This window comes from Colias eurytheme, chromosome 23, assembly GCF_061535395.1.
Source record: "Colias eurytheme isolate Ceu_HAF_F1 chromosome 23, ilColEury1 Martin Lab GWU primary, whole genome shotgun sequence".
In the NCBI taxonomy this organism is placed as follows: domain Eukaryota; kingdom Metazoa; phylum Arthropoda; class Insecta; order Lepidoptera; family Pieridae; genus Colias; species Colias eurytheme.
Genome location: NC_143002.1, coordinates 7,546,699 through 7,573,802, shown reverse-complemented (window position 1 = coordinate 7,573,802; position 27,104 = coordinate 7,546,699). Strand labels below are relative to the sequence as shown.

At 35.1% G+C, this 27,104-nt stretch overlaps 1 protein-coding gene and 1 non-coding gene across 2 annotated transcripts in view; one reads left to right on the top strand and one right to left on the bottom strand.

Moving 5' to 3' along the window:
* The window catches only part of Octalpha2R (alpha2-adrenergic-like octopamine receptor), a 359,405-nt gene that overhangs the window by 249,514 nt on the left and 82,787 nt on the right, over nucleotides 1–27,104 (top strand). The window lies entirely within an intron of this gene.
* Nucleotides 6,029–6,120, bottom strand: TRNAI-UAU (transfer RNA isoleucine (anticodon UAU)). Its single transcript is given in 2 exon segments — nucleotides 6,029–6,064; nucleotides 6,083–6,120. It is a non-coding gene; the product is annotated as a tRNA-Ile (tRNA).

Sequence of the window (27,104 nt, the reverse complement as noted above, 5' to 3'; positions counted from 1 at the left end):
AACCCTTCTGAAAGCATAAAAAAAATTGGTTGTTTGTAAAGTAGGTTTACGATCGAGATGTTTACGTGATAACATAATGCAGTGGCAGCGCTCGAGATGAGACGGGAGATCGGTCCGTCTCTCTCTCGTTATACCTGCGATCGCGCTCGTGAGGTTTTGGTGTGACACAAGTTTCTGAACATGTCACCCGACTAAAACGATTTTAAAAACGTTATCACGTTAAAAACAATGACTACGACATTATAGACAACAGGCCCATGTTGAAAAAGTTATGGATCATTTGAACCACCAGGTGACATATCTAGAACGATATAAGAGCATAAAATAATAAGATTCAGCACTATGCCGTCACTTGTATGCTGTCCAACTGAGTGCAGATGAGAATTCCAAAGTACAATATTTAAAATTAAATTAAATTTTAAACAACATAATATTATAATACTTAGGAAACATGTAGTACCTTTTTTATAGTAGGTATTCCACCTACGAACGAATGTACTTCCCATCTAAATACTACAATCTTAAAATAAACAAAAATAGCGATACTTCACATTTTGAAATAAACCTCTTTCACAACATTAAGAGTAAATAAACATCAATAATGCCGCATCCATCAAGCGACGCTTCGCACCTTCAAGTGAAATTAGCATAGGCAGCCGAATTTTCACTCGCAAAGTCGTTAAAGACGAAATAACGCAAACAAACTCGCATTAATATTCCATTGACAGCGAAATTTTAATAATGTACAATATTATTGCCGGTTAGCGACGTGGAGTTACGAAAACTTCATCAATTTGATATGCTCAATTTCTTTTTAATAGACTTTTATGAGGTCTATGGTGTGGGGTTTATGGTTTTACTTTCGAATGGACTATGTCATATTTTTTCATCACACTGATTTGATACAGGAAGGAGTAACATTTTTTTAAAGGATTTAAAATATGATTAATTTATTCTATATTATTTAACGTGACGCTTTGAATAATCAGTAAGTTAAGATTCCGTAACGAAATAGACAGACGTAATCTATTAAGTTTCAAAGTATCTAGACTAGCCACAAAACAATTTAAAACCAAAAAATTAAACGATAAAAAATCTAAATTGAACCATTTTTACTCCAAAAATCGAATCCCATACTACATCACTTTACATTTTTATCCTTGCCATTCTTTCTACCACCTACCATTGTCATTTAATAAGCCTGTTACCTTTTGCCCAGGTTGCCTGGAAGAGATCACTTCTAAGTGATAAGGCCGCCTAATAAACTATACTGTTTTTTTTTTGTTCTGTATATTAGCAATAAGTTTTCTATGTATAGTTTTATTGAAGAGTAAATAAATAAATATCACTTGTTAGTTAGCTATAAACAACTAACATTGCTAAACTTGCGCTAGAACAAAGGATAGAAACTTCGAGAATTTCGCTCATTAAGGCGCTACCCGGCAATTTCGACTATGTTCAACCTCTATAAAGTCTGGTACAACATAAAGCACAATACCGAAAAAAATATATAAAATAGGATGGTCTTTGATCTTTAATTGCTCGCGAGGACTTTTTTCCAAAGTTAATAGATTTCTAGAAAAAAAATGTGCCGTGGTCATCGATTTTTCCGCAAATACTCTATAAACTTCGTAACCTGCTGACTTAGAGCTCTGAAAATTTTATGTTTAATAAATTATCAGTTACACAACAGTCCCTGACGAGGATTTTTTGTTTCACTGATTGGTATCTTTTTAAATACAAAATGCGAGGAAAAAAGAAGGTGCAGCGGGAGAGGTTTGAGATCCGTCAAGTATGGTCAAGGTTATTAGCGCATGTATAAGCCTTAACGAATGTTCGGGAATTCCGCTGGTGATTATATAAGTTTTTTATTAAAGGCCCTGTGTATGCATTTCACATTCATTTTCGAGGCACAGAGGTTACAAATTACAATATACAAAAGAGCGTGTGTCCCCAGCACACGTGGCTGAAGTGAAACTGCTTTGCCAAGATTCAAAGTCTCAAAAAAATCGTCTCCTTATTCCATGACGTGACGGTAATGCCATGACGCGACCTTGAAATTTGTCTCTAAACGGGCCTTAAGAACGCGCCTTACCGAAATTAAAAATAAATACAAAATTTAACGCTTGGTTGCTAGTCCTATGGTAAAAGTCTGTTTTTCGGGTTATTTATTTATCATAAAAAATAATATGAGATGTATTTTATAACTACAAATTACAATATTATTTTTAGAATTATCACCAATGTGCCAAAAATCTGCGTGAAATTGGTTTGACGTTCACATACCTACATAAAATACTGTAATACGCACGTATGTAAATTTTGTGTATATTATACACCCTACTCTCTAGAAACCCATTACTAAAACCAAACCAAAACAAAGCCAGGAAACATAACTACTTAATAGTTATAGATAAAGCGTTCACTGAATACTAATTAATAAGAAATAATTGCAATACTTTAGCTAACTTAAATTGCTTAAAGCAAACTTAGAACTAAATAAGACCGCTAAGCTACTCCATCACTATGCAACAGTTCGATAACAGATATGTGTTAAGCGGAGCTAAGTGCAACTTGGCTTAAGTTATAAGCGACTTAATTAATATGCTGATTCAATTAAGTACCGGTAGTTGTAGCGCAAGTTTAGTGAAGATGACATGCTATTTTAATCTATAGTGTATACTAACATTATAAAGCTGAAGAGTTTGTTTGTTTGAACGCGCTAATCTCGGGAACTACTGGTCCGATTTGAAAAATGCTTTCGGTGTTAGATATTCTATTTATCGGGGAAGGCTAAGACTATATATCATCACGCTTAGACCAACAGAAGCGGAGCCACGCGGTTTAAACCGCGCCTCACAGCTAGTAGAAAATACAGTGATAATCCAGGTGCATGCTTCATTTAACTTACTGAAGGCTTACAATAAAAATGAATTTAAAAGTCTAACATTCTTATGTTCAAAAGTTTAAAAGTTTGTTTGATAGAGCTAATTTCAGGAACAACTGGTTCGAATTGAAAAATTAATTGAGGAAAGTTAAATTTATAGTTATATAAAGGTAGAAAGATATTGCATAAATGACCAATAGAAACGAAGCAGCAATGAATCATGCAAAATAAAAAAATAATCCCAGTGAAATTGCATTAATGCTTCTAGTTTTTTTTACCGTATGTAAAAAGCAGATTAAAGTGTGTAAAAATTGCGATTTTTTAAGCATTTTAATATAAGTATAAAATCGCTACCGCTCATACCATACACCACTCACACAGTGTAACCATGGCACACACAGTATTTGTGTTTACTTACCGTCTACGTGCTTATTTACTCGATAGCTTTTCAACAATTTGTTTCAAAACTTTAACATAACTTACTGCTTATTGCTAACTTGACGTGCTTAGTGTTAGTTACTCTAAATGTAGAATGTAATTAACATTTTAGAGCTGGAAAACTTTAGAAACATTGGTTTAAAATGAATTTGTGTGGATATTTTAGAAATGTTGCACCCGTAAAATGAGTTTGGACTTTGGAATAGTCTAATTTCTATCAAAATATTAATAAAATATTCATTTCATTGACTGCCTTAGCCCTGTTATTTATTAATTCTATGCATTTTATCAAAACTTTAATAATATGCTGACGGTGGTAATTTAAACTTCCATTCGAAAAACTTACCTGCGTTCTCCTCCACGTATTGCAATAAAACATAATACTTAGGAATCCTTTCTTAGGATTCCTTCAGCTACCAACCTTGACCCAATTTGCGTCCAAAAACCGCAAATTTATTGCGTCCCAAAATCTTTTAACTCCACACATCGAAACACGAACATATTACATAGCCAGCCCCGTCTGACCCCGCCGCTGTTATTCACAGTTAATTTATTTGTGTCAAGCCGCTCGGATTTGGACACATTTTATTTATTACGTCCATTTTACTTATATTAAATTAAAATTATAAATGTTGGTGTTAAAATTTAACTTCATACAACGTCATAGCAAGATGTTTGACGCTATTTCAATCTCTACGACGTTCGTAGCACATTAAATTTAAATCGTCTACATACAAACGTTTAGAAACCTTGAATCAGATAATATTATTTTGAAATAATATTATATTAAGGTGCCTTTAAAGTTTAAACTATGTAGGTATTATTAGAAAATTAGAGTAACGTTATACCTAGGAAGGAACTTGACGAGATTACGATTAGGTACCTTAGATTTACGTGAGAATACACTCACTGTTTTATAAATAAAATGTGTTAGTACTTTTTATACATATACGGTCTATTGAATTATAGTTTAAACTATAGAGAATTTATTTCGCTTCGTATGCAAACTATATAGACCGGGAGATACTGACACAAAATTTCGAGTCATTTGTAACAGGATGGCGGTTCTACAGGGTTCTTAGTACGCAATGACAAAAAGAAAAATGATGGTGTGAACGCTGGTACCGGCGGCTTAGTCGCGTGGGCGTTAGTCGAACTCGTCGGAAAATAGCGAAAGTCAAACGATTTGTATCAGTATGGCACTTATTTTTCTTGGAAGTTTGAGGATCAAAGAATATAAATACAAAATTTCAAAGATCTAGGTGTTGGAAATCTTCACTTATATAAATTAATACTAAATTAATTTTTCAAGTATGACAGCACTTTTTCCCCCTACTAGAAGTATGGCAAATATAATAATGGTCACATTTTATCAAATACTCTCCAAAAATCCAAATGCAATACTGGTACAAAAAGTTTGGCGAAATAAATTTTTTTTGCAGATTTTCGGCGGTATGGCGACCATTTGGAATCGTCCGAAAAGTATGGCATGGCGATTTTCGTAAATGGCTGCACGACGATGGTTACCTGTGCAAAAGTTAGCCTGGTACAAATGGTTGAATAATTGTTTTATTTAAATCAACATATTCGCGTCGGTATGGCGGGCTGTAAGTCACACTGGAAAAGTATGGCATGACACTACCGCCTACTTCTTTTTTATGGGCTATCGGTAAATACTAAAATTTTTGTGTTACAAATCGTTTGACTTTCGCTATTTTTCCGACGAGTTCGGCTAACGCCCACGCGACTAAACCACCGATACCAGCGATCACACCATCATTTTTCTTTTTATCATTGCGTACTAAGACCCCTGTAGAACCGCCATCCTGTTACAAATGACTCGAAATTTTGTGTCAGTATCTCCCGGTCTAATATTACAAGCTAATAATACCAAATAACAAAATACATTTACGTACAATGTACCAAAGGCTATTCAAAGAGAATTATTGTAATACCAACATAATATGCAAACCCGTGCAAAATTACATACTTCAAAATTTAATAACTATGACTAAAATTCATAAAAGCAGTATTGATTAACAATAAGTTGTCTCGCTTCGATGCACCGACCGATGAGCCGGAAAATATAGCTGTCCTTTTTTATCGCTTGTCACTTTATTGTTTAAAAATGGCTCGCGCTCTTTTTGGCTTTTTTCCCGCGCTTTAGAATCTTTTTTTTTAATTTTGTTGACAGTTTTAATAGCTGAATTGGCAGAGGTGTTATGTTGGAAAATGAAAATAATTTTGAACGGTATTTATGGTAGGTAATATTTTTTATGCCTTATGTTTTGAAATGGCAAATTTTCGAATTAAATTTTCTGCAACTTACTCCGATTACGTACTTAATACCTATTTAAACATTTTTAAGTTCGGATTATTTTCACGACTTCACACACGTGTATGTGTGTGTGAACTGTGAAGGATGCAGTATTGAAGTATTGAACAATATTTTGTTCGTAGTATTTAATATTTATGTATAACTAACGAATGTTTATTATTATTTACTTCTGTTATTTTAGTACATTAGAACTTATACCTTCTTTCTTATTAGATAATAAATAACCGATCCCTTGACTCCACTGCATTTCGAAGACAAGTTATTTTCACCTTTTCTGCCTTTATCAAAAAATTAAAACATACATTAAAATATGAACATAATCGCATACCAATAAAAAAGTAAATATATAAAATACAAAAAAACTATGCTCCAGGTGAGGCTCGAACTCACAACCCCGGCATCGCTCACGGCCACTGCCTTATAAGTACCGTGCGCTAACCAATTGCGCCACTGGAGCGACGCGCGGGGAATCGAAATTATAATACGTATTTGGATGTACTTCTTTTGCTTCTGAAATTATGCCCGCGTCGGTTATTTTTACTTTTTTTCGTCACATTTTATTTTAAACAGTACATTATTTCATATCATTTTTTAATTAAAAACATAAATACCCATTAAAAAGACGTGTGGCACTCGGGGACTGCCGCGGTAAAGCTATATTGCATGCTATGCCTTCAAGCCACACCTCCGCGCCCGTCGGAGTGGGGAGCGTGGGGTTTTTTCGTTACGGAATTTCTCGATTCGGTCCCCGCGCACAAGGCCCGCGATAGAAGCTATGCAATAGCTTAAAAATATTTTCAATTAATATGTAAAAACATACAGTTCATTAATTAAAATTATTGTAATTAATGAAGCAAATAATAATTAATTAAGTACAACAACGCAAAAAGTCATTAACCTAATAAAAGCGATTCGATTGAAACCTAATTTCATTAAATTATTTATTTTAAGGAAAATTTTGCCTTTATAAGTTTATAAATTTAATATTAATTATTTTTCCCGGTACTGTAATTAAATTAAAATTAATCGTTACTTTTATTTTCTTCCAGCAAGCAATCTACGTACGTATATTATAAAGCTGAAGAGTTTGTTTGTTTGTTTGAACGCGCTAATCTCAGGAACTACTGGTCCGATTTGAAAAATTCTTTCGGTCAGATAGCTCATTCATCGAGGAAGGCTAATGGCCATATATCATCACGCTAAGACCAACAGGAGCGGCGACACGCGGGTGAAACCACAGAGCGCAGCTACAGAGCCTAGTATTGAATATAGGTATATCCGACTATCCCAGAAAGAGGGTTATGTTTTTCGAGTTGATTTTTACCACATATCGCGTAGAATTAAGTGTAAGAGATGTAATTATTTCTTAATAGTCACTGTAAAACTGAACGTTTTTTCATTATCAAAATAGCAAAAAAAAAATATTTGCATTCCCATTATATTATCGCAGCATCCGTTAAAAAGTCTTTAAGTTCTAAATATATACCTAATACTCGCGTAAAATCATAGACTAGAAAATACTATACGATAATACCAAAACACTACTATAAAAATTCATATAACGATTACAATATGGAACTCTTCAAGAGAAGACTGAACGGGTACTCTATCTATAGGGAAGCGCGCTCCATCTTAGGCCACATCTCAGCTTACCATCAGGCGAGATCGTGGTCAAGCGCTTCCATAGGGAAGCGCTTGTACAATAAAAAAAATGTAATAGTACAAGTCATTATATAGGTCACTTATCAATTTTATCATAACGTGTAATTGTTAACTACTATTTGATAAAATTTGATGACGTCATTCTTATCACTATTGACTAAGCACAGATTTTAATACCAATTATATTACTTATTATATTTTGAAACATTAGAACAGCTTTAACGAGATATTATAAGAATTTTATTTAATTTATTAATCACTAGATAACACTATCGAAACCGAAAGATACAGCTAGTATGTTAAAGAAGAAGAAACTAACTTCGCCGGTCCCCCCTAGACAAGTGGCTTTCTATTAGCGTAAAGTTAAATAGAATAGATTATGAATGTATGAGATTGACGTTTGCTTACGACGACGACGACGACGATTGATTACGTCAATCTCATACATTCATAATCTATTCTATTAAACTTTACGCTAATAGAAAGCCACTTGTCTAGGGGGGCTGGTCTATTTAAATATTCCGTCTTTTGCGTATACAATTAATAATCTGTGCTCATACTGGCATATGGCTTTTTTTTCCATATTCCAGGGAAACGTGGCTATAACGAATTCTCAACTCAAAATTAATATGTAACCATATGAAACTTTAATTTCAAGATTGCAGCTTCCAAATATTTACTGTAATTACATGACACCCACATGATGTAGCTAGAAATACATTTTACATTTTAAATTTCCTGACACACCACGTCGCCCGCGTTTTTGCATTACGGCTGCCATCTTGTCATTTTCGCGCTTAAATTTGAAAATAGAATTCACATGGAAGTTTTTTTTTCCTTCATGGCAAGAAGATTTTTAAACTTTTATTGTTACGGTTTTATTGAACTGCAATATGAGAATGCTAAGTTAAAATATTTTCATGTTAATAGGTTCCATTATTTTTATTAGTTTTTAAATAATAATGCCGGTCGGCATTATCATTTAAAATTCACATCAAGGATTCACAGCTTCATGATATGTTCCGTTTAGCTTAACTGTCAGTTAGTATGATGTATGAAAATTTACGTCAAAAGTGTCAGATAGCTTGTTAGACACATTATCAGCAAGCGGTGAAACCACAGATCACAGAAACTAAAGGGAGATATGGTTAGGGGGCGGGGCCGGTGTCGCAGCAATATGTACAAAAAGAGAACAAGCTGTAGCGGTACTGTATACGTACGTCACTTACAATCTAGTGTGCGAACGAATAGTCGCTCTCATATTTTTGTGTGATGACACGCACACAACGCGAAGTATTGTTTTGATTTTGTTTACTGCAGTAAGAACCATTTTTCTTTAATCTCATAAAAAACCTTTGTATAAAGATTATCCCATTTGCTTTTATTAGATATTCTAGACTGATAATACAAACTAAAATAAACATTAATGTTAAATGTCGTTCGTTTATCTAGTGCCTACTCATTTAATAACGTCTATCAGATCGTCAAAATATTATCAGTTATAACTCAATTTTAACATTTCAATTTGCTGTGATAATAATATGAAAACTATTTTCTTATGAAATTCAGAATTGGAGTAGTGTTTTCAGGGCTTTTGCCTGTATGTTATGTCTTTTACTGTCATTACTAAGTACCTACCTAGAGGTATTTGAATTAGCAATTATTGTGGTCAGTTCATTAATAACTAGTTGTTGTAAAATACGCTCTAATTAATTAAATCAATATTTCAGGACAATTTTCACACACGGCACGATCTGATACCATACTAAGCTTTCGCTTGTGTTATGGAAACCAGATGGCTGATAAACATACATACAATATATAATTTTAAACAAATACTTATATACGTATAGATAATAAACACCCAGACACAGAGCAAACATCTATGTTCATCACACAAATATTTGTCCCGGGTGGGAATCGAACCCACGACCTCTGGCTTGGAAGGCAGGGCCACTACCAACCAAGCCAACCGGTCAGTCATCTATCATGAAACTTTAGTTAGGTACCTAGTACATAAACTTACAACAGCAACCCTAATCAATCTACCCCATGTGCAAAATATTTTTTCTCGTACCTATTTTTAACCTTAAAATATGTATCGAAGTAAGAACATATTTTTATTATAGCCACTTAATCAGCTTAATTCCCAAACGAAAACACAATACGTTTCTACGTTACTAAAAGCATCCCTCATTCGGACATCACTCTATATTTTTGCAAGCAAAGCCTCCACTATAAATTATACCGAGTCATTAATCGTATTGCGATCAACCCATTAGACCCTTGTACACCTTAGGGTCTAAGACATTGACTTATTTGCTGTCAAATCTTCTGGGCTTAACGTGACATCGGGTTGTGACTCGGATAATTATTGCAGTTAAATAAGATAGTTGCAATGTCTATTTCTTTATTAATCGTTATTTATTTAAAATAACGATATTATACGAATTATATTTCATCGCTTCATTCTTCAGATATTATTTACTATGTAGTTCCCTTTTTCAATGCTAGCAACCACGCACGCCTTTAGATTTTTTTTTTTTTTTTTTATTGAGGGTATTACGACCTGACAAGTATTAGCTCGCTTTGAACGATATTCATTCCTTTTTCGTGCGCCGCAACATACGGACGTCTCAAATAAGTGCAAGTTTCGTCATGTTGAAGAGAAATTCGAAGGAGAAAATTGATTATAGTATGAAGATTAGGAAGTTAAAGAAACATAAAACCTATAATATCATCTTCGGAATCCGAAGATGACACAAGTAAGTACTTTGGAGTTTTAAAGTGTATTTCGATCTGTAATACGACGAATGAAAGTTTCTTATAACTTACGAAATTGAAGCGTTAAAAAATATTCAAATATTTTTCGTTTATACCGGGAGGTTGTCCGAGATGGCATCACAAAGGTAATTTAATAGCTCATGATTTCTAGAAGTAAAATAATATGTATTTACATATTACTTTATGCCGGGAGGATGTCCGCGATGGCATCACAAAGGTTATGTAATTTTTTACTTTAGAGTACATACTTAAGTATTATTAATGTATTGAAATACATATTTATACCGGGAGGATGTTCGAGATAGCATCACAAAGGTAATTTAATAGTTCATGACTTCTAGAAGTGAAATAATATTTACATATTATTCAATTTATGCCGGGAGGATGTCCGCGATGGCATCACAAAGGTTAGGTAATTTTTTACTTTCGAGTACATACTTAAATATCATTAATGTATTGATATACATATTTATACCGGGAGGATGTTCGAGATAGCATCACGAAGGTTAAAATCGAAAAATTTTAATAGAATAAAAAATAAAAATAAAAGCCGGGAGGTATCCGCGATGATATCACAATGGTATTTTTATTGGAAAATTATAAATCTTTATTGGTACATATATAATTAGTAATTACTTGTTTAATAATTACCAGCTTACCAGGAGGCTATTCGAGATAATAGCACGATGGTTTGTTAGTTGAATATCAACTTATGTTAAAAAATAAAATAACCCTAAATCATAATTTTATAAGTACCCTCGATAACAAAATTTTTGTTACCGGATCCAGATATCCTAGAAACGGTCCACCGACAAATTCTTTGCCGGGAATTATGTACAATACGACGGATCCAGCTGCGCTTCAAGCAAATGAACCAGTAACGGTTGATACCACGGCCCCTCAATCGGAGCCTGTCGACTTAGAACCTGATATCTTAGCAGCATTGGGCGAAGCTAATGATGTGATTCCAGAATATGGTGAAAAAATTCACGAAAGTCTCGCCAAAATATGGTTGCCGATCCTTAAGAAAGTTTTCTAAAAACTTATTAGATTCCCGAAAATTGCGTATTACTCCAGGCTCCTACGTAAATTTCGGAGATTCAGGCTGCTACCCCTGAATCCGTTAAATTCTGGGATAAGAAAATGGCTAATTTGCATTGGCAATAATCGGGGGCCGTTATAACAGGCGTTAATAATAACCCCCTATTTACGTAGTAATAACTTGCGTAGTAAGAAATATAAGATGGAGGCCAATGAGTTTATAAGTGTTTAATATGTCGCATATTCTCGGACCTCCATCATCGACAAACGGAATCAAGAAAAAAGTTTATTAGGCCTTGTTTAGTCAAAACTTTTTTGCAAGTTGTCGATCATTCTGAAAGGGATAATACATTGTTTGGAGACAATTTATCGGATAAAATAAAAGCTTCGAAGGTTATTACACCAAAACCTTCTAGTTCACATGCTGATACAGCACACACATCTCGCAATAGTTTCCAGGGAAACTGGCAGACACCTTCTCGCTTTCAGTCAAACAGGGGGGGGGCGAGGAGGTTACAAGAGGGACATACAAAGACCAATCCCCTCTTAGTAGCCAAAGATGACCAGCTCTAGCTAAAATTGTGCACCAAAATAACAATAAAGATTTACGTTATTTTACGATTGTTGGCGTAAAATTAATAATAATACAACCGTTCTTAAATGGGTTAAGGACGGTGTGGATTTACCATTTTTTTCAAAATTCAGTGCGTACTTAATTTTGGTCGGGGCAAAATAAAGCTGACATGCCTGTGGCAATAAATAACCTTATAGACTTGGGAGATATTCATGTTGGTAACCCAGTAAAGGGCAAATATATTATCTCAAATATATTTTTAGCACATAAATCTAACGGCTTTAAAAAATTCATAAGTACTTGATCTTGATAAATTTATATCTAAAATGTCACTTTAAAAATCGAAGATCATAGGACGGCGTCGAAACTTATTCCCGAAAATGGTTTCATGGGCTACAATAGACCTTAAAGAAGCTTACCTTTTTAATGCCAATTGAGCCGGCATTTCGCAAATTTTTCATTAAATCAAAGGTAATGGCGTAACTTAAAGAGTTTAAAGCTATGCCCTATGGTCTTTCTATTGCGCTAAGAGTGTTTACTAAACTAATGAAGGAAGTTATAGCATTCTTAAGCCGAGGTTTTAAGTCTGTCATTTACCTCGACGATATTTTATGTACAGGTAAAAATTATACAGAATGCCTAAATAATTTAAAAGAGACAATAAAACTATTATCTTGTCTAGGCTTTATAATCAATATTGAAAAAACTTCATTAGTTCCAAGTCAAAAATGTAAATTCCTTGGATTTATATATGATTCATGTAACCTAACTTTCTTTGCCTGATGATAAACGTAATAACATTGCACATTTAATTAATAAATTTTCAAAATTACCTATTTGCACAATCCGAGAATTCGTGTCGTTAGTGTCTTTATACTAATAAGATATTAGAACGTCAAAAATAATTATTTTTAAATCAACATAACAATAATTATGATTCCAAAGTTCAGTTATCAAGTTATAATCTGGGTGAATTAAATTGGTGGTCACAACATATATAAAACAAATTTTATGAGACCTCCAAAATTTACATTAGAGATTTTTTCAAATGCCTCAAGGACAGGTTGGGGTGACTTTTGCAATAATAAACGAGTGCATGGTTCATGGAAAGAATGTGAAAAAATCTATCTCATAAATTATTTAGAGCTGCCTTTTTAACTTTAAAAACATTCGCAATCACCTATGCTAATTGTGCAATATTATTACGAATTGATAACAAAACTGCAGTTAGTAACATAAATAAAATGGGTGGCATACAATTTCTCCACCTTAACAAACTAACAAAGTAACTGTGGCAATGATGCGAGCATCGAAATATATGGTGGTTCGCGTCTTATATTAATAGTAAAGATAACGTCGACACTGACACAGAGCCAAGAAGAATAAATCCGGATATCGAATGGAGTTTATGCAATCAAACATATCAAAAAATTTGGAAGAGCATTAGGTACAATGCTAAATGCAGAAAGTAAGTGTCGTGGCATCTCGACCCTGATGCGTCACGTGTCAACGCATTCACCATAAATTAGAATAATATAAATTTTTACGCATTTCCCCATTTACTTTTATTTTGAGATGTTTACAAAAAATAGTTAATGATGAAGCGTGTGGGATACAATTTCTTCCGTGGTGGCCTTCGCTGCCATGGTTCCCTCTCGTCAGAGAACTAATATCATCAAACATTATATATTTGAAAACAGATACGAATCTAACGCATTCTCATCCCAGTCACCTGTCGCGCCCACTGCACTCACATCTTACGCTGGCTGCAGCGAGGCTCTCCGTGAAGCCTTCCTACGGAGATACATCCCATCGGAAGCTATCGAACTAATGTTGGCATCGCTTTCGAGTAACACTAAGAAGCAATATAAGTCCATGATATAACGTAACATATCAATTATGGTGGCAGTTTTGTCTAAATTGGAATATTTCCAATTTTGAGAGTACAGTAGCGGCTGTCATATCATTTATAACAGAAGAGTTAAAGGGGCTTTGTATGGTACTTTAAACTCACACGTCTGCCTATCTTTAATATTAGGAAATAATATCGGGTCAGATGAATGCCTAAATACAATTATTCTTGGGACCCACAATTAGTTTTGAACCATATCTCAAGCTGGTTTCCTAATAGAAACGTAAATTTGGAACAATTGAATAAAAAATTAGTAATTTTATTAGCGCTGTGTACAGCACAGCGAGTGCAGACGTTATCTCTTATATTATATATTAATAATATTTATTTCTCAGGCAGTGGAGCTAAATTTTTTCATTATAGACCTCGTAAAAACTTCGGCTCCAGGTAGAGATCAACCTTTTCTTATACTTCCATATTTCAAACAAAATATAAGTATTTTCCCCGCTACTGCACTGTCTGATTATATGTATGTCACAAAACATTTTAGGAAGGATGAGGAAAATAGATTATTACTTACTTTTACAAAACCGAATAAACCTGCCACAACTCAAACATTAAGTTGTTGGATCAAAAATGTGTTATCGAAGAGTAGTGTCAACATTTCAATATTTAATTTACATTTCACATAGCACAAGACACGCTTCAACTTCTGCTGCCTCTGCTAGTGGTGTATAATATACGTAAAACTGCTGGTTGGACAAAACATTCCAAAACCTTTGCCTAAACTTAATGTATTTAATGAGAACGAATTTGCATAATCGATTTTACAGAAATAGTATTTAATTATACGTATATTTTCGTTAATTTATAAAACAAAATTAATAATATTGATGTTTACGTTTTATTCTAAACTTGCACCCAAAATGGTTCTTACAAAACTTTTATCTCTTAACATCTACATAGTAAATAATATCTGAAGAATGAAGCGATGAAATATAATATATGATCAAACGAACTTCAGAGTGAAGTTCGATCATTATTATATGAATCGCTTCATTCGAAGATATTAACACCCACCACACCCTAACCCAAAGTTTTGTAAGATTACAGACTCTAAAAATAATGAATATCGTTCAAAGCGAGCTAATACTTGTCAGGTCGTAATACCCTCAATAAAAAAAAAAAAAAAAAATCTAAAGGCGTGCGTGGTTGCTAGCATTGAAAAAGGGAACTACATAGTAAATAATATCTTCGAATGAAGCGATTCATATAATAATGATCGAACTTCACTCTGAAGTTCGTTTGATCATATAATATAATTCGATATTTTTTTTATATATAATTTTTTCTTACTTTGTAACAAAGCTCGGATAAATTAGATTCTCATCTTGTGAGGATTATTTATATAACATATTATATGAAACGCGATGTATAAACTTATATAAACCGTATATTTTTCAAATAAATTACGTCTTACATTCTAATAAATACTATTATTTTTATACTACGTTTAAACTTTCTACACTTTCTATAATCCTTTTCCAATGACCAGTCTGCTAAAGTTCTAGAACAATCTAGTTTTCGAGAGTCACGTACCTACTTAAAGACATAACTTCTAATATCGCATGAAAAAATATATCAACGTAGATACGTGCGTTCCTTTATTCACCTTGATAAAGATTCTATTTTTATTGACTTTTTTAATATTATCCAGATATTAATTAGGGGTGCATCCGATACCGATACCGATATAGGTTCGATACCGATATAGTCTTCGGGTTAGCCGATATTTCGGTATCGACGATATTTTTATAAGAGTATCGGTATCGATATCGTATCGGCGAAAAGGCGTATCGATGCATCCCTAATATTAATACATTTTTATTGTATAAGTATATTTAATATTTAAATCCTTTGTTGCAAATTCTTCAATAAATAAATAAGGAGAATATTTGATCTGTGGTTTAAAATGGTGAAGCTAAAGGAATATGTTTCAACATTTCTGATCGATGTTCTCCTATTGGTGCAGCGTGCTGCGTGATGTCTCAATAAATGAACTTTCACAGCAATAATTTTTCAACTCAAACAACTGTAGTTGCTGAGATAAGCGCGTTGAGCAAATAAAGAAAAATTTCAGCTTTTTTTATACACAATTTTTACACAATCCGACATACTAACGATACAAATAAAATTAACAAAAGCCAAATTAACGTGTGAAATGCATAATGAAGAAACTCTTGTTGGACATCGACCTATTTGAAAAAGGTAATAGTGGTAAAGCTACAGTTACATACTAAATGTTTTTGTATGTAGCACGAGTGGGCAGTAGCTTGTCCGGGGTAGTACCACTATCTCACGTAAAACCTGCGTAAAGCATTCCTTTGCGTTTCGCAAGAGTAAGTGAGATTGCCGGATGCCCATCCCCTTCGCCCTTAACTAATATGACAGCGGTACTTAATAGAAAACTACCCCAGGAGGGTACTAGCATATGTCATTCTAGAGAATCCCTCCCTGAGCTCACTAGCTCAGGCTGCCCCACGTATTCTGGGGGGGGCAAGTTACCGCGCTTTTTTTCTGCCAGGGGTAAAAAAAGTAAAGCAACCCCTTCCACAACACTATCAGTAGATTTCTGCAACATAAGGGGGTTGAATTCAAACCTCGATGCTGTACACCACCATCTGGAGACAGCTAAGCCGGCCTTACTTTTTTTAACGGAGACTCAGATATCTTCTCCTGCTGATACATCCTATCTTAATTACCCGGGCTATGTTCTGGAGCATTCATTTGTTCCTCGCGCCGGAATATGCGTATACGCTAGAGAAGATATCTGTTGTCGCCGCCTAGGCAACCTTGAAGGTCCTGCTCTATCCCTGCTATGGCTACGTGTGGACTGCGATAACCATCCCCGCATCTACGCATGTCTATATAGGTCACACAGCGGAAATACCGAAACTGACCGACTCATTGAGCATCTCCAAACTTCGATCGATACGTTGCTTCAAAGGATCCCATCGGTCGAGTTAGTGGTTCTTGGCGACTTCAACGCACATCACGCTGATTGGCTACGCTCTCGCACTACCGATCATGCAGGACGGTCTTTTCATGATTTCGCCTTGGCCTACGATCTCACGCAACTGGTACATTCACCTACGAGAGTACCAGATATAGAAGACCACACACCATCTTTGTTGGATCTCTTTTTAACATCCTCCCCCGACAACTACGAAATCAGCGTCGTCGCTCCTCTTGGTTCTTCCGACCACTGCCTTATTCGGTGTTCAGTGCCTTTAACACGTCAATCGCAATCTCGGTGTCGTCCAGCCAGCAGCCGACGTGTCTGGCACTATAGGTCGGCGGACTGGGATGGCATGCGAACGTTTTTTTCTTCATATCCATGGAGACAAGTTTGCTTCGCGGATGAAGACCCTGATGCCCGCGCCGACTCCGTCGCTGATGTGGTGCTACAGGGCATGGAGCTCTTCATTCCTAGCTCTGTGGTACCCGTCGGGGGGAAGTCTCAACCCTGGTTTGGGCAATCTTGTAGAGAGGCTTCTCGAATGAAACAAGATTGTTATCAAGCTTGGACAGAAGCGCGAGCTACACAGGATTCCGACGTCAAGCATCTTAAAAAGATGTACAACTCTGCCTCCAGATCATTTAAGAAGGAAATATCAGAAGCGAAGTCAGAGTTTATTAATAGAATTGGTAAGAAGTTGACTCACTACCCTTCGGGCACACGTGCATTCTGGTCTCTTGCCAAGGCTATCCAAGGGAACTTTTGTCGATCGTCGTTTCCACCACTGCGCAGGTCTGATGATTCCCTGGCCCATACTGCAAAAGAAAAAGCCGATACTCTGGCAACTCTTTTTGCATCGAATTCGACGTTAGATGATGAAGGGAAAGTACCACCTACCATATTATGCTGCAACAGCACGATGCGTGAAGTAAAATTCACGCAATCTGCAGTTTGTAAAGTCCTTCTCTCTCTTGACACTCACAAGTCGAATGGGCCTGACGGCATTCCGGCAATCGTGCTTAAGACTTGCGCTCCAGAGTTGGCTCCGGTATTGACGCGCCTGTTTCGATACTCTTACGCCACCGGTATAGTCCCTAGCTCATGGAAGACCTCTTTGGTACATCCGATCCCTAAGAAAGGCACACGCTCCGACCCATCAAACTACAGACCAATCGCAGTCACCTCCTTATTCTCCAAAGTGATGGAGTCCATCATTAACAGTCAGCTCTTACGTTATCTAGAGGATCGCCAGTTGTTAAACGACCACCAGTACGGCTTCCGTCATGGTCGCTCGGCTGGTGATCTTCTTGCATACCTGACTCACCGACGGGCAAAGGCTGTCGAGAGTAAGGGGGAAGCGCTGGCTGTAAGTTTAGATGTAGCGAAGGCCTTTGATCGGGTGTGGCACAAGGGGCTTCTTTCCAAACTTCCATCATATGGTCTGCCCCAGAGATTGTGCAATTGGGTAGCCAGTTTTCTAAAGGCACGTAGCATTAAAGTCGTTGTCGACGGATATTGCTCCAAACCCAAGCCTATTAATTCTGGTGTCCCACAAGGCTGTGTATTATCCCCTACGCTGTTTCTTCTGCATTTCAATGACATGTTGCAAATATGCAGCGTTCATTGTTATGCGGATGACAGTACTGGTGATACCTACTACGCAGGCCAAGCAAAGACCACTCTGGAGCAGACTAAACTGTATCGAAGCAACCTCGTGTCTGACATTGAGACCACCCTAGAGAAAATCTCGACTTGGGGCCAATCAAATTTAGTTGATTTCAATCCGGCCAAGACACAGGTTTGCGCGTTTACCGCCAAGAAAAGTCCTTTTGACGTATCCATTAATTTTCAGAACACCCCTATCACAGTAAAACCTAGCATCGGAATCCTTGGAGTCGAAGTTACGTCTGATGTCCAGTTTCGCGGTTTTTTGGAGGACAAAGCTAAAGTAGCTTCGAAAAAACTAGGGGTGCTCGCCAGGGCAAGACGGTACTTCACGCCTGCTCATCGCCTGCAATTATACAAGGCACAAGTCAGGCCCCACATGGAGTACTGCTCTCACCTCTGGGCCGGAGCGCCCCAATACCAGCTCCTACCATTGGACCGCGTTCAGCGACGAGCCGTCCGCATTATTGACGACCCTGAGCTTTCCGATTCGCTGGATCCACTTTCACTGCGGAGAGATGTTGCATCTCTATGCGTGTTCTACCGGATCTATAACGGGGTCTGTTCTGAGGAACTTTTTGAACTCATTCCAGCTGCTGAGTTTCATAATCGCACTTCTCGCCACAAATTAAAGTTCCACCCCCACCACCTGGATGCATGGCGGTCTACCACAGTGCGCTTTTCACGACACTTTTTACCGAGAACGACGACCTTGTGGAACGATTTACCATCCTCAGTGTTCCCAAACAGATTCGACGCAGAGACCTTTAAGAAAAGGGCATATTTATACCTTAAAGGCCGGCATCACATTCGCGGTGGCCCTAACATCGCGAATGCTTATGGGCGGCGGGCATCACTTTCCATCAGGTGACCCGCCAGCTCGAGTGCCTGCTTAAGCTATAAAAAAAAAAAAAAAAAAAAAAAAGGTGACAAATATCGTGAGTCACGTGACGGGGACGACACGCGATCGTTGGGTAATTAACTTGATTGCAATTTTAGCTTATGAGTTATTTTTACAAGACCAATTATAAATATTGTTTACGTGCGTCGTGCATACAAAATAGTAAACTTTAATGTGATTATCGTATTTAAAAATTACTTCTAGCTACTCGTCCCGTTGCCTCGTAGATATTTTTTTTTAATTTCCCTAATCCAGGCAGAGGTAAATTGAAACGAACGCATTTAAAAGATTAAGTTTGCACGTTGGAATGTATATTGTATATTATTATTACACGCTTTATATTAGCTTCACCTGTATGTTTATAAGTTTGTAACCGACTTCTTTGGGCGCGATTTTGACCCACTTTAAACGGCCAGATTTCGTTCAAACTTTGTAGATTTATTTAGGACCGATGACAATACACTAATTTGATAAAATAAATAATAGTTAAAAAAGAATAAAAAACACGCGTTTTATAGAAAACCGAACTAAAAGCGTGTTTTTTAGTTTTTTTAAACTATTATTATCTCTAAGATACTTAATTACGCTAAAGTTACTGTTTAAAATTTGATATCGAGATATTTTTTTTAGTTCCTTTACTATTATTTTGATGCAAAATAAAGTTTGTTGTTGTTTAAATTTTTAAAGTCTGGTTTAACACGTGCATTTTTTTCAAAATGGATGAACCCGCACACAACGAAATTTAGTATAGCTGAAGACCCAGAATAAAATATAGGCTACTTTTTATCCTGGAAGTCCCACAGCAACGGGAAGAATGCGGGTTTTTCTTGGAAAACGCGGGCGAAACCGCCGACGGAAATCTAGTTTAACAATATTCTCAACATTGCAAATTACCAAACTACATTTAGTTAACTGTATGTATTGTAGTTACGAATGTCATACAAAAGTTGTTTAACCATTGTTTTAGATGTGTTTTATCGCGTTTCCAATTAGTAGTTAAACATTGGTTTAACAACGGTTTAACAATGGTTTAACAACTGTTATAATTTACCTGCGTAAAGTTATTTTTAACTGTGAAGTTAAATCCGAAGGTTATATTCGTTTTATAATTATGTGATTTTATTCAGTAGTTTATTGCAATGTAGAGTGTTTATGAAACATTAATTATATCGAAATTACAGATTATTTTATTTATTTTCACAGAGATCAAATATTAATAATTAATGAAACCTATCCTATGTGTTAATCCAAGTTACCCTCTATATGTGTGCTAAATTTCATTGTAATCGGTTCAGTAGTATTTGCGTGAAAGAGTAACAAACACACACACACATCCTCACAAACTTTCGCATTTATAATATTAGTAGGATTAGCACGTATTAGTAAAGTAGTAGGTTTTTTAAGAAGTAATTTGGCGCCAAAATCCGCCATTTTATTAATCACTAGCGACCCGCCCCGGCTTCGCACGGGTGCAATGCTGATACTAAATACACTACAGAAAAACTGTGAACGTTGTATATAAAAACATAGCGGCCCGCTCCGGCTTCGCACTGGTATAAAATAGATAGCCGGGCGGCCGGCCGGTACCGCCGCCGCAAACGCTACGTCCCGCAATTTTTAAATCTGTAATATCTTCGAAAATATTCACTTAAATCATACGGTGTAGAGGGCCATATAGATCTATATTAAATGAACAATGTATTCAAGGTATTTAATTGGTTAAGGATTAATGATGTATTGGTTAAAATCGCATCGAAAATTAGCCATTATTTGTCGTAAAAAGTAAATGACAAAAAAAAGTTATTGTGGGTTATCCATAAGAGATAGACATATACCATCGCGGACTTTTCTTTAGACCTTTTCAATGTGTATAATACTTAGAACATTATTTTGATAAAACTCGTAGGGTTCAGCCTGCGTTTGCAATGTAAGCGGATAAAAATGTAATTTTTTACGACATCACATTAGAAACGTCAAAAATAACAGTACTTCCCCACTATTTAATGGATGTTATTATACATATAAACCTTCCTCTTGAATCACTCTAACTATTAAAAAAAACCGCATCAAAATCCGTTGCGTAATTTCAAAGATTTAAGCGTACAAAGGGACATAGGGACATAAGGACATAGGGACAGGGAAAGCGACTTTGTTTTATACTATGTAGTGAAGTGAAACGTTAAATTTCAAACATATTTTAATACACTCGAGTAACATAACCCTACTTTTAGATTAGTCGAGTAGACGGACATAATATGATTTTTGTTCCATTTTGCGTTAATACAAAAAAGGATAAAATATCTAATTGGTCAAAGGATATTTATTTAAATCTTGTTTAGTCTCTTGGAAATGAGTTTTCCGTGTGATATAATATTTCGTAGTTTAATCATGTGACATAATCTTGTTTTAAGGTGATTGCTACGATCTGTTCCCAGCCAATGTCCCGCTAGATGGCGCTGAATTCTACATTTCTAGTTTATTTGAGTTTTTGCGTAATTGGAAAACCTTAAAGTCGTAGGAATAGTCATGGCGGTTACTGAATATTATATTTTATTGAAATATGTCATATCATTGCCTTAAAATCCACCCAATTCGGTAAAAAAATGCATTATAACATCTGTCATTGCATATAGGGTCGTTTACACACACAGACGTATACAAAAATGATAAAGATTTAAGTCTAGATGGCGTGAATGTAAAACAAGTTTTCCATTTTTCTGTATGGGTAGACAAAACTTCAAAACGCCACCTGCTACGGTTTATATTATGAACGATTAGCTTTCCGCCCGCATTTAAAAAAAAAAAAGCCGCATAGTTCCCGTTCCCGTGGGATTTCCTGGATAAAACCTATTCAATGTGTCAAGTTACGTTCTATATGTGTGCTAAATTTCATTGTTATCGGTTCAGTAGTATTTGCGTGAAACACACACATGATACACATCCTCACAAACTTTCGCATTAGTAGGAAGTAGGATTGTTATAAAAATAAAAGTTATATTTGTTGGCGTAAACTATTTTGTTGTAATTTTGGGAAATAAATAATGTCAAAATTGATTACAATAAAACGCAGTTTTATTTTATTACATTACACTATTGTTTTTTTTATCAAAACATGTATTTGAAGTAGCATATACCTATGATATAATATTATGCTGATCCAAGCATTTTCACTCAAAACTAATATCACTAATGATTTGTAAAAGTAAATTATTTCAATATACATTTCATAACCAACAAGTAAGAATAATAATTATTCATACAACAACAAATCTAAAACACTATTTACTATGGAAAAAAACCAGGAAGGTGAAAAAGATATTTACGATTTCGACGCACTCGACTTTTAGTAAAATATAGTAGGTAAAAATTAAACAATGGTAATGTAAATTCTAAACAAACTACTACCAAAATACAATTAGAACAAAAATCATTTGACTTGTTTATTTCACCCAGAGGCCAGAGGCGGCTCGTGACAAAATTGTATAGGTGTTCACTTGAAATAAAACAACGAAAATACAATAGCGTTAGCGGGATGATTTATTACAAAAAAATGAGCACCACATTTTATAAATGTCTATAACACTAAAAATTACAAAGTACAGGCTATTTCAAAACGAATTCAATGATTATCAATAATTAGTAAATCACCGAATTTGCATTCGCGAGCGTAGGTATCCATAGTGTTTGTCACTGACGGTCACTGACCTCTATAACTTATAGTTATAGAGGTCAGTGGTGTTTGTTGTGTAAACATGTATGTATTTGAGTAGTTAGTAGCATATTATATTCTGAATTTCTGATCCATGCCTATTCACTCAAAACTAATAACACTAATGATTTGTAACAGTAAATTATTTCAATAGGTAGGTATTTGAACATTTCCCAACAAGACGTAAGAATAATTCGTAGGTATACAAGATACAATAACAAATCTAATACACTATTTATTATTTTATTATTTACTAGCGGTCCGCCCCGGCTTCGCCCGTGGTACATGTTTACGTTTTCTCTACATAAGAACCATCCTCGTACTTCAAGGAATATAATAAAAAAAGAATTATCGAAATCGGTTCAGCCGTTCTCGAGTTATGCGCTTACCAACACATTTTGCGATTCATTTTTATATTATAAGACTAGCGGTCCGCCCCGGCTTCGCCCGTGGTACATAATTACGTTTTCTCTACATAAGAACCATCCTCGTACTTCAAGGAATATAATAAAAAAAGAATTATCGAAATCGGTTCAGCCGTTCTCGTGTTATGCGCTTACCAACACATTTTGCGATTCATTTTTATATATAAGACTAGCGGTCCGCCCCGGCTTCGCCCGTGGTACATGTTTACGTTTTCTCTACATAAGAACCATCCTCGTACTTCAAGGAATATAATAAAAAAAGAATTATCGAAATCGGTTCAGCCGTTCTCGAGTTATGCGCTTACCAACACATTTTGCGATTCATTTTTATATATAAGATTATGTGAAAATAACCAGGAAGGTGAAAAACATATTTACGAAAACATAGTACCTAACATATGGCTGTCGCTACAATAATTATATTTCAATTTTATCTTTTTATACCTAGTAGAACTGGCCGACGAATAAAAAAAATCATATTAGAATAAATTTACGGAACAAAAAAAGGATTGTAACTGAATTAGGTAGGTAATTAGGTTTGTTTCTGGGCGCACCGTTTTCGACGACGCGACGCGCGACGTCGAAAACGGTATAGGTATAGGTACCTACTTTGCTAAAACAAACTAATAAAATTGTGTGTCTGTCTGAAAATTCGGAAAAGCATATTTTGCAAGTTTGTGATTACTTTGATAGTTTACCGATTTATAATAATTGTAATTGTAATTGTATAATAAGTATATCATTTGCAATGTGGTGAAATTTCATAAAAATCACGGGCCAATTTTTTGTTTTGAATCTCACTGAAAATACATATATTACTAATTGCGTTATTAGAATAATTAATTACTATACCCACGATCAATTATTACAATTTACAATATAGTCTCAAATGCATACTAGAGAAATATTGCAATTTGAATCAATTAAAATGCATAGCATACAAAAATAATTTGGAAAATCCAAAAGTGCACGCCTCATAATTTTTTTTTAATAAATATTTTTGTTTATTTAATAACAATTAAACCACATCGAATCAGACCCTGAAAAATGAAAGGGTTCTATTCCTGAGCATACTCAAGCGTAAGAGAAAAAAAAAGACTCGATTAGTAAAGTATTTCGGTCGCTATCGTGTTAACAAGAAAAAGGATCCGCACATACAGACACACGGACGTCCAAGACGGAACTTTTTTAAACTGTTTTTTAACTAGTTTAAATAACAAAAATGACATCAAAAATATCATGAACGTTAAAAATAGTGTTTTTTCTTAATATGTGTGTGTATGTATTATCTTACAAGTGCAATGTATGATACATAAAGACATTTTAAGTTTGAAAAATCAGATGTTTTGCGCGAAGCGACAGTAGTACCCACCTCAACGCTTCGCTTATGAGGCGTGCAATAAATTCACAACACAAGAAATTCCGCGCGCAAATCATAGCGCGTGTCAATGAAATCAAGAATGTAATTTTATATCAAGCCGACGACGACGCCGAACTAAAGTACCTACAGTACCATTTACCTTCAGTGTACTATACAGTTTACACTTTACAGACCTACGACGGACGAACAATAATGAGTAATAAATTGTTTACAAAAAAAAACATAGTTTCTAAGGTCATTAGTTTTATTTTATTTTATTGTTATTTTCTTTGAACGATTGGAAATGAAATTACTCAATTTTTACACAGAACTTTGATTTATTAGAATTATGCTCATTATGTATAAGATAACGAACGCGAATGCACGACATCTAGCGCGTCAATGTCTAAACATCGCCTTTCGTTTAGACATTGACGCGCTAGATCTGTAATAAGTATATAGTCTATGCGCTAGATGTCGTGCTTTATGTCGTGTTTCGCTTGGCAAAAGTCACGCACACTACTGTAGAAGTGTCAAATTTTGCCGGTATTTCACTGTTGTTTTTCTAAGTAAATAATGTAAGTTATTGATTAAAAAGGTCGAACGCGGACACATTTCATTGTAGAGAAGTGATAAAATGATTAGTTTTAAAGAAATAGTGTCTGTGTTAAGTGTTTAGACGTCATCAAAAATGTATGGAGGGACGGGCGGAACATCAACCTTAATATATTTTGTTAATTATTTAATCAAGTGATATTATTAATTTATAAGGGTGATGTATATAACATTTTTTGATATTTCTCGTTTGATTTTTTAAAATTTACTATGGCCATTTTACTCATTAGGTTAAGTACTTTCGATATCAGTTTTATTTTTTTTTGATATCTCTAATAGTTACGGAATAATCGCCTGTGCACACTGAACGATTACACCCTGTATAGAATATAGATACATAGGATTTTAATTAAAAAAAAAAACAAGTTTACATAAAAAAACACCTGAAAACATTTCCTATGAAAGTAAAAAGCTTCAAAGCAACAAAAAACCTGAATTGTTAATGTTAGTCCAAGCTCGAGAGTTTAAAAGAAAACTATTAAAACTGCGAACCCTCTTAGTTAGAATTCTTTTACTAACGAGTATGTACGCATGTGGACTGCTTTTTAACCGACGCCGCTAAAGAAAGTTATGTTTTTCAAGTGTTTGATTATTTGACGTTAGTTAAAGGTTGTTTTTTTTATGTAACCTCAGTTTAACTTTTATCTTACTTGGATTAAAAGCAATCTATTAGTAGGTACCTACTTCATAATAATATAATTACTTATATATTGTATAATTCAAATTATCTATATCTATATAAATATTTTAAAGCTGAAGTGTTTGTTTGTTTGTTTGAACGCGCTAATCTCGGGAACTACTGGTCCGATTTGAAAAATTCTTTCGGTGTTAGATAGCCCATTTATCGAGGAAGGCCATCACGTTAAGACCAACAGGAGCGGATCACTGCGAGTAAAACCGTGGAGCACAGCTAGTCCTACATAAGTAAGAATCAACAAAAGGTAACACACACGTACAAAAACCTAAAAAATACAGTAAAAATACAGTCAAATTGAAAACCTACGCTTTATTGAAGACTATTTACTACTTTACAATTTACATACATATTATATGATACAGTTGAAAAAATTCAGCACGCCTCCGCGAACCTACATCAGTGTTAAATTATTTTATTCCTTTTCAAGCAAAATAGCATGCAATAGAGTTCGGATACTCGTCACGTATGCTTACTGAAAGGCCTTTGATGCCATTCAAATCGAAAGAGTTCAATCAAAAAAGCTGTATCAGTTTCCATCCTAACGCGAACAAGTCCCTCTTAGAACCTTTACTGAATTTCAATGAATTTATTTTTATGTTCAATTGGAAAATTATCTCTTTAGGGCTTTAGGGACATAAGCTATGCAACCCTTCTAATGTTAACATAGTTTATATCATCACTACATAGTATAAAACAAAGTCACTTTCTCTGTCCCTATGTCCCTATGCATGCTTAAATCTTTAAAACTACGCAACGGATTTTGATGCGGTTTTTTTTAATAGAAAGAGTGATTCAAGAGGAAGGTTTTAGTATATAATTTATTATGTCTTAGACAAAGCTAGCTTATTATAAATCAATTAAACAATAACGAGTGGGATTGTGAAATAATTTTGACACTGAAATTGTAAAAGCGAATAGAAAGATTTTCTTTAGGCGCGTTGAGAGTAAAATTTAGAGGTCGCCATGGCAATACCGTCACATCATGGAGTATAACGACGATTTTAGTATATTTGAATCTTGCCAAAGTAGTTTCACTTCTGACACCTGCGTCCTGCATGTTAGTGAATGTCGTTTGTGAAGGTAAAAACGCCAGAACTATTTCTAAAAAGCATCAGGAACTGTAGAACTCAACTGCAC